The sequence below is a fragment of the Cupressus sempervirens genome, chromosome 5 (genome assembly GCF_028749045.1).
Source record: "Cupressus sempervirens isolate cs-2001-9-10 chromosome 5, ASM2874904v1, whole genome shotgun sequence".
Lineage (NCBI taxonomy): Eukaryota > Viridiplantae > Streptophyta > Pinopsida > Cupressales > Cupressaceae > Cupressus > Cupressus sempervirens.
This window is the reverse complement of record NC_143122.1, coordinates 683,504,627-683,513,904: the sequence shown is the minus strand read 5'-3', so window position 1 is coordinate 683,513,904 and position 9,278 is coordinate 683,504,627. Positions and strand designations below refer to the sequence as shown.

The 9,278-nt window shown below is 33.9% G+C and overlaps 1 long non-coding RNA gene and 1 other non-coding gene across 2 annotated transcripts; both read right to left on the bottom strand.

Moving 5' to 3' along the window:
* Positions 1-5,030: 5,030 nt before the first annotated feature.
* LOC149557782 (uncharacterized) lies at positions 5,031-6,640 on the bottom strand. Its single transcript, XR_016364909.1, has 2 exons — positions 6,220-6,640; positions 5,031-5,355 (listed from the first exon to the last, which is right to left on the bottom strand). It is a non-coding gene; the product is annotated as an uncharacterized LOC149557782 (long non-coding RNA).
* LOC149557783 (small nucleolar RNA snoR53Y) lies at positions 5,770-5,851 on the bottom strand. The gene has a single exon (XR_016352524.1). It is a non-coding gene; the product is annotated as a small nucleolar RNA snoR53Y (small nucleolar RNA).
* Positions 6,641-9,278: the final 2,638 nt, after the last annotated feature.

Sequence of the window (9,278 nt, the reverse complement as noted above, 5' to 3'; positions counted from 1 at the left end):
ATATGGGTTTCTAAAGCTAAGGTTAATGCTCAACTTCTGGTTTGGAAAATTTTACATCTCAAATTGCCAGTAGGCAGCAAGCTGAGATGTTTGTTGATCCAACCTACTAAATGCCCATTTTGTCTGCAAGAGGAAGATCTGAAACATCTCTTCTGAGATTGTATATGGGCTAAGAAAAAGTGGACTGCTATCTTCACTTTTCTATCAGCTATCTTCAAACACACTTTAAGTTGGAAGAAAGCTATTTTAGGAGTTAATCTTAAAAGTAATATTGTAGCTGATTCTTTGCAGCAAGACATATAACTAAACATTTGGAAATGTAGATGCAAGGGTATATTTTCTAATTCTAAGATGCATCTTAAGGGAGAAATTTTTCAATTTTACTCGCATCATTTTCCAAACGATCTTTTTGCAAAACCTTTTGCAAGGAGGACCCAAGGCCTAGTTGAAGATCAATAACCAGCTTGACAGAATTAAATACCAGCTGCTACAGCAAATGAATGTTAAACTTCAGTCTGTAATGTTTTTTTGTTTGGTTGTAGCTCTTTGGAGCCAGTTAGTTGCTGATCTTACTGTTCACTATATGAGCTATTGAAGCGTTTGATTGACTTTTTTGTATATTATTCTTTTCGCTTTATTCAATAGAAAAAAAAAATTACTCAAGATCAATGCTGAATTCAACTACTTAGGGGCCCAAAGTGGGTATTGCAACAATGACCTTACTACTATAAGAATACTATTTCAATATTAACATTATTAGTATTAAGAAAATTATCGTAACAATCTAAATGCAATTCAGATGTTATAACAGCAAGGTCCCCTTATAGCAGCAAAGCCCCCAACTTACTATAAAAACCAAGACTAGAGAAATCGGGTTCTCTATTGTTCTTCAAGTACCTCTACAAAACTAGCGATTTTAGTAAAACTTCACTTGGGTCTATAATTGAAGCAAACAACTTCGGCAGTTGCATTTGTACTTGAGTAAAAACTCACTCATTAGTTAGAAAGTGATCTGTCGTTTAGGTAGTCTCCAACTTATACTGTTTGAAAATCGCTCAAAATCTTTATGTTGCGTATGAAATTTAAGGAATATGTGCCACAGTAGTAAGCCAATTTCCTCAACATCAGTATGTTGTATTTGTATCATTTCAATGACAGGTCTGGTCCGTTGAAATGATAGTTCAATACTGTCCAGCTCTCTCCCCGCCTCCCCCCAATATATGAATCTAGTTCTCCAGCCATTGCCTGTCTCCATCTCCAAAATCAATGTGACATAGATATAAAAGGGACCCAAAACAAATAATGCATTTGAATGTGATTCATGACCATATGTTAAATCTGGAGTTAAAGGTTAAAAATGTGCAACAAGACAGAATTAAGAGCCTGGCTATCCTCTAGAGAAAATGTAACTTTGACCAAAATTGAAAAAATCAAAAAACTATAATTTTGACTTTTGGTGCATTGTGTCTGGAGCGTAGCTCGCACCAAATAAAAAGGGCTCCTATATTCAGAACCCAAGCTTATTAGAGACACAGTCCCTCCCTCAGCATAACCAAATTATAAGGCAAAATGACACAATAGTAATGTCATCTTAAAAATCACTTCACAGCTTAATATATCAGTCTACACTGTCCATGACTCATCGAAGACCTTCCAGATGTTTACATAGGAGAAGCGTGGGTGCTCCTGGTTTTGCACGAGTGCACCCACAAAACACATCCTGGGGCTGGGTGAATGCACCAATAGTCCCTGGATATGCTTCCTGTGAGCACCCTGAGATCATCAATGTATATAATTTTAGGGTTCAATACTGTAGCCTACATTAAGTATTTTTTAGATTTTGCTATTTTACTTTTTATACTGTTATACATCTTTTCACTACTAACATTTGAGTACTATATGCATTATTTATATAGTAAATATATAGCCCCATCCCCGCTGCTCTTTCTTGAAACTTTTACCCCATGCCCAAAAACACATCCAGCAACTCCTTATTTTTGCTGGCAAATAAGTTCATACATCAATACTATGCTAATAGTAAAGCAACATTGTAATATACACCACCATTTATTGCATATGTTTTTACCATTTTGCCATTTTTAGATGGATAGAACTGCACCTCAAAAAGAACAAAATCTATGATAACAAAAAATTGTAACCTTGCTGCAACAGATAATGCCACTAGGTTTGATCGTGCACACTGCCATGATTTTTCATGGTTGCAAATGCAGATCCCAATTTGCCCTCACTATATAAAACTTTAAAAGAAATATTCCTTGCCTTAATCATCTCAAATATTACAATCCAGAACTTATATTCCACCACCTCCAGAAAGCAGTGAACAGATAAGTGACTTGTGGCCTAAAAGTAATGCCATAAACAAACATGATGGAGGTGATTTGAATCCCTCAACAAGTAGTATTATTGAGAGCCGCTAGTACCACTAACTTTGAACACGTTCTACTTTCATTACTTCCAGCTCACCTACATTTTAATTGTTTAGTTTCCAAGCTGACCAGAGGTCATTTGCTTAGAAGCTGAACCAAAAAGACCAGCCGCTTTGAGGCCCCCAAAACACAGCCTGGGTCGAACACTTTGAGCCCCAAAACAAGGATATGCCTAAAAATGGAAGGCCGATCAAAAATACACCAAGAAGATGCTTTCTACCCTAAAAGCCAAGGGTAAAGCTAACATCGACATCAACACCCAAAAATTGACATGTTACTGTACAACACCTTTGATTGATCCACAAGGTAAGGCCGCCACAACAAAGTCCTTAAGGACTTCCTTGAGAGTAACATGGGGAGGCCTTTGAACGAGCATGGAAATGGTTAGCACAATTGAGGGTTTTGACCAGATCCACATTATGAGGCTATCACACGAAAGGCCCTCAACTATCACAATGCCTTACTTCCACACGATAACATGGGGAGGCCTTTGAACGAGCATGGAAATGGTTAGCACAATTGAGGGTTTTGACTGGATCCACATTGTGAGGCTATCACAGGAAAGGCCATCAATTATCACAGTGCCTTACTTCCACAAGATTAAGCTTACCGAAATCGGGCCCTCAATTTAATTCCAAAAGATAAAGTTGAAACAACAAAGCCCTTAGTTCCTTGCACAAATGGAAAAGGCTGAAACAATAAGGTCCCTAGCTACTCGCACAAAGTGAAAGGCTGATACAGCAATGCCCTTAGTTCCTTCCGAAAAGGTAAAGGCTTAAACAACACAGTTCTCAGCTACTTTAGCAGGGTAAGGTAGGTACTCAGTAGCAGTAAGGCCATAAACTATCGCACAGAAGAAGTTTTGCAGCTCCAACGAGGCCCTCAGCTACACTCAAATAGATGGAGATACTAACTCCCAAAGTCTGGACCACAGTTAGTATTCTGGATACCAAGTTGACCTCAACTAAAGGGCCTAAAGGCTATCGCAGCAATGCTCTAACTTAGCATAAGAAGGCTAATGCAGCAATCATCCTACTTACCATAAGCATGTCATTGCTGCAAATCCCTTTACCAAATCTATATCAACCAAGGCTAAAATCAATTCCATTTGAGATCCCCAAGAAAACTTGTGGGTTCAGTAAAATTTCTGTTTGCATCTTTATTTTAAGTAAAACCTTAAGCAATATTAACAATTTGAAGCCTATTTGCTCACTGGCTAAAGGAGTATTCAACATTTAGGTAAATGATACTTAAACCTGAATTTACACGGCAAGGTCTTTAGCTGTTAGGGGCTGTAACTTAAAGCTGTATTTGCAATTTACGCAAATTCTCATCTTCAGCAATTAATACAATTTAACTGTGACGGGCTCTGTAACTTAAGGCATTTGATTTTGAGTTTTGAATCAATTCATTAACTTGAAGCTGTATTCAGAGTGTGTCCAAACTCTACAACTTAACAAAGACAAGTAAGGTAGTTTAACAAAGACATGTATACTCCCCGTGAGGTCAACCACCATTTTGCAAGGATGTCGCTACTCCAATAAGACCCTCGACTACACATATATAGATGCAGCTACTGCTAAAACCCGTCTCATATAGTCTGGATGACAAGGCCGACTTAATATGAAGGGGCCAAGGTTATTGCAATATTGCGCTCTGATCACTATAACAAGGCTTTCGCAAAAAGGAATCAAGTAGACCTAGGATAAGGCTACAATAACAAGGGATTGAATTACATTTAACAATCCCTGGAAAGCTAACGGTCTTAAAAAAACTTCAGTTGCATCTATTATTTTAGGAAACTCTGCTTACGCACTTCATAAAATCAAGGAGAATATATTTCTACTGCTTTACACTGGCTTAAGTAGTATCTGTCATTTAGACAGTCCTCAGCTCATTCTATATTTGACATTTACATGATATCCGTAATTTCTTTCTGTAATTGAAATATACTCTAAATATTCATACTTCGAGCAAATATTACCCAAAACTGAATTTGCACCGTACTCTTTGGCCGTTGGGTTCTGGAACTTAGTAATTAGTAATTTATACGAACTCTTATCTTAAGCATTGTGTAATCTATACAGCCCTTCTAACTTTTTGTTTAGTTCTTTAACTCCATAGCTTATGTGGTTGTGGCCGTTGGGTTCTGGAACTTAGTAATTAGTAATTTATACGAACTCTTATCTTAAGCATTGTGTAATCTATACAGCCCCTTTAACTTTTTGTTTAGTTCTTTAACTCCATAGCTTATGTGGTTGTGGCCGTTGGGTTCTGGAACTTAGTAATTAGTAATTTATACGAACTCTTATCTTAAGCATTGTGTAATCTATACAGCCCTTTTAACTTTTTGTTTAGTTCTGTAACTCCATAGCTTATGTGGTTGTAATTTATAATCTAAATTCTATTATTTTCATTAAAACTGTGTAGTTCTATGGTAATTTCTTTGACTGTTGGCTTGTAATAGCAATATGTGACTGCCACAAGAAGAGTAAAGCATGTGTCTTTTCATCCCATTAAAAATATTACTCACAGCTAACACAATCTAAATAGGACATTCAGAGAAAATAGGCTCAAAGCAAATTTCGAAAGAACAGTAGTTATTATGATTTAGAGCGGAAGATCCAGAAGATAAGTATATCTAAAAGCTGAGTCATGGCGAAGTACATCAAACTATACACACGTACCATATGTATGCAAAATGGTGAAATACAGAAAACATTTTACACTGTAGCAAACCACGTAAAACATTTGAATGTGACTCATTGAGGACCTAGAGTATATCTCAAATACCAGGTGCAGTGAGGGCAGAATGACAAAATGCAAATGAAAAAATAATGCTAGCCACGATTTCCTCGTAATTAAAAAATGCCCCTTACCGGCTTGCCACGACCATTCTCTTTCAAACCTGCATTTAGAAACGTTAATCATAACCCACTGTTAGAAAACCCAATGCTTCAAACCCTATGAATGTAAACAAAATGCATGGATCAAGTCATTGCAACCAGCTAATCATCTTAAAGCAGTAAAAACTTGAATATCGGGGTTGGGACATTTCTGAGAGAGAAAAAATACAAGAACAAGCATTGACAAATACACCTAAAAACGCAAAACATGAAATAAAAACTTACAGATTTCTTTACGGACCTTAGAGAATATATTGAGGTTGAGGGAATTCTGAGACAAAATAAAAATTAAAAAATGAAGAAAAAGCATTGGCAAAAACACGTAAAAATGCAAAACACGGAATAAAAAACTTACAGATTTATTTCTGGACCCTATACGAAATTAACAACTTACAGATTTATTTCTGGACCCTATAGATTTCCTCAGCTAATTTATATTTGACTCGTCATGAGATCAGAATTAGCATGGTATAATACATATCATACATCACCGGAAATCTGTTAAAAGGAATTGCTCAGACATAGGGTGATATTAAATTTCCTAGGCCAATTTCGGCCTCAAAGTGAGCTGGGATCACCAATCATCACTGCAATCTCTTTAACACACAAAATAAAATACACCTAAAAAGCAGAGAAGCTCGCGACTATTGCAATAGTCAAAAGCTGAAAGGTTTCAAAGCAAGATAAGGGCAGTGGGCACGGGAAAAGGAGCGCACTAGGGCAAGGTGGGGATGGCAAGACAGACGGATCATCTAGCAAACAGGGATCGACGACAGAAAGGATCCATGTTCTGTGCTGTTCCGAATGCCCAACGAGAAGGAACGTCACTTCGTACCTCCAACCAATATCTATGCTTTTTGACCTACCATATCTCTGGGATGCCTCGCCCATATCCAAGAAGGGAGGGGTTTCAGGAACGATTGGAAACAAATGAACGTATTCCATTCGTGCAGTGACCGCGTTTCATCCGACTCTTACGATTGGCGGCCAGGCGGTGCTTAGGTCCATTCTCAGTCAAATTACTGGAAGAGAAAGATGGATTGCCCTGGCCCCTTTCAATAGTAGGTGTAGGGCGATACAATAAGTAAAGAGCCCTGCGAGCACAATTTAAACAGACGCAGGAATCGTCCATCATCATTCTAGGGCACAAAAAATGGCTGGGCAGAGTTTGATTATTAGGGTTAGGTTTTGGATATTGGAAGCGGCTACCCAGCCGAATATTTACCTCCTTCCATACGTCATGACACAACATAGAGCTCTAATGTGTACTGCCTTCTCTTACCGTCAGTTTTCGTCGAATCTACTTAGTTAAATTTAGATACAATTTTTTTATCATCAAATATTTTAAATGAGAAATTTATTAACGTGTGATTATTTTATTTACCAAAGCTATGTGATTTCAAGAATGCTATGTATTATTATTAAAAAAAATTATTAACTTAACTTACTATGATAATTATTCTATTTTAATATTTATTATAGAATATTTTCCTTTATTTCATTATCATAATTATTTTTGTTATATATTTAACATAAATTAAAGTTTATTATGATACAAATCTATTTTAGAGATTAAAAAATATATTTTATTTTTTTCTATCTATTTTATTTTTATTAAATATTATAATGATATATTTTCAAAAACTAAGTTATATCATTAAATTTACAAAAAAATACCAAGAAGATAGAATTGTGATAAAAAAAATTAAATATATTTTTGAAACTAGATTTTTTTTAAAAATTTAATTTTCATATATTTGAAAACTTAAATCATTATTGACAACTAATCACACTAAAAATATATTTTTTATATTAACTAAATAAAGATTTAGAATCCTATAAAAATTAAATACATTTAAATAATTTTAATTTATATATAGTAAATCATAAAAAAATTAATTTTGGCAAGAGCCTACAGTAAATTGTGAGTCTTGACAAATAATAATAATTAACATAATAATTAATCTTCGGCCTCTCACCAATAATAAAAAAGAAAATCATAAAAAAACTAATTTCATTAAAAATATATTTTTGTGATTAACTAAATTTAAAAATAAAGGTAATTGAGAGTCTTATTAATCTCTTTTGAATTTTTATCTTAGGAATATATCTTATTAACTTAAAAAGTAATTTAATATTTAAAAAATTAAAATTGGAGAAAATGTTCTATCTTTTAGGTTAAAATAGTGTATTTTTATTAACCTATAAAATAGAGAAAATATTGAAGTTTGTTTAATTTATGATATTGACTAGTTATTAATTAATTGTCAATATCATCAAAAGATAAATATTTAAATATATTTTAATTAATAATTTTTAATAGTAAATATATAGAAAAACAATGATTAAAATATAATTATAAAAGATATTTTAATTATATTTTCTTCTATGGGAAATATTTTTTGCTTATCAATATATTTAAAAATTATTAAATTTCATTCTAATAATTATGAAATTAATTAATTTTTAAATATTTTATTAATTTTATTATATATTTTTTCAAAATAATTTTGAAAAATAATTCAATATAGATTTAAAATGAGAATGTAATTTTTGTTTTATGAATTGATACCATAATAAGTTGCATTAATATAGGGAAAAAATAATAGATTCATTAATTTTTTTTATTTTTTATTTAATTACTAGCACTTCATCTAAAAGATGTTTAATGGTTACATGGATACAACTTATATTTTATTTTTTAATAAAATAATAGATTCAGGCATATTTTTATTTTTTATTTAAATTACTGGCACTTCAGCTAAAAGAGGTGTAATGGTTACGTGGGTACAACTTATATATCTTTTTTTTTTTAATTTCTACTTCATGTTCTCCTTTTTTTTGTTTTAGCGTTTTCGTACTTGCTTGTTGTCTTTCCATTTGTATCCTTCTTTCTCCTTTTCTTCTCAATAGTATCCTTCATTATCTCCTCCTCCTCCTTGTTGGAAGTGTTTTCTACAAGGTGTAAATTATCCATGGTAGCAGTGTTTGTCCCTTTCTTTGGCCATATTTAGGGTTTTTGTATGTATGGTTGTATGAGAAATTACCTTAGCGTTGAAAAACCCTAAAGAAAAGGATGAAAAACCCTACAAATTTTATACTCAAAGTTACTTTTTGAGTAACCTAAAGGTTCCTTATATCATGAAAGTGAGTCCCTTTTACCTAGTGTTTTAAATGATATGTCTTGACCCCATTGAATATTTCTTTCTAATAGCCTAACCTAAGTAAGGGTCTTCATGTCGTATATTGTGTTCCCCTTTGTTCCTTTGCATTCATTATACTTGTCTTTTTTTTTAGCCCATGGTCCGCAAATTTATCATATTTCTAACCTTGGTGTATAAATGTTTTGAACATTTGCATATGTGGACAAGGTGGTGCCAAGATAACCAACAAATATCATGTTTTTGGAAGGATGATAGAAATAAAAGCAAAAATACGAGATGTGTATGCATGTCACAAGGTGGGACCAATCTTTCAAATGATGCCTGATTTCCTAGGGAAAAGATCAATGACTCTTGTATCTTCAGAATGTTCTCTCTCCTCGAACATGAAAACACAAGATCTTTCCACATAGTAGAGACTTGAGTTTCAACGACTTCAATGGGAACTGATGATTCATCAAAGTTAATCCTTTCCTCATGGGTCTACGTATCTCCAACTTCAATGCAACATGATGGGTCCAGTTATTATAAGAGAAGATTGACAGTCATCATGTTCTCACAAGGCCTGTAAAAATTCATGCAAAGATACAAGATGATGCCATGTGTTCCTAAGGTTGTATGAACATTGTTTGAAGATGGATCCCACAAAGAAGATCATATAACCATCACATTTCTAGGAGGCCTATTGAAAATGCAAGATGTTGATGTGTGTCCAATTATGGTGCAAAGGGAATACTTGGTTGGACCATAGGAGTTAGCAGGGA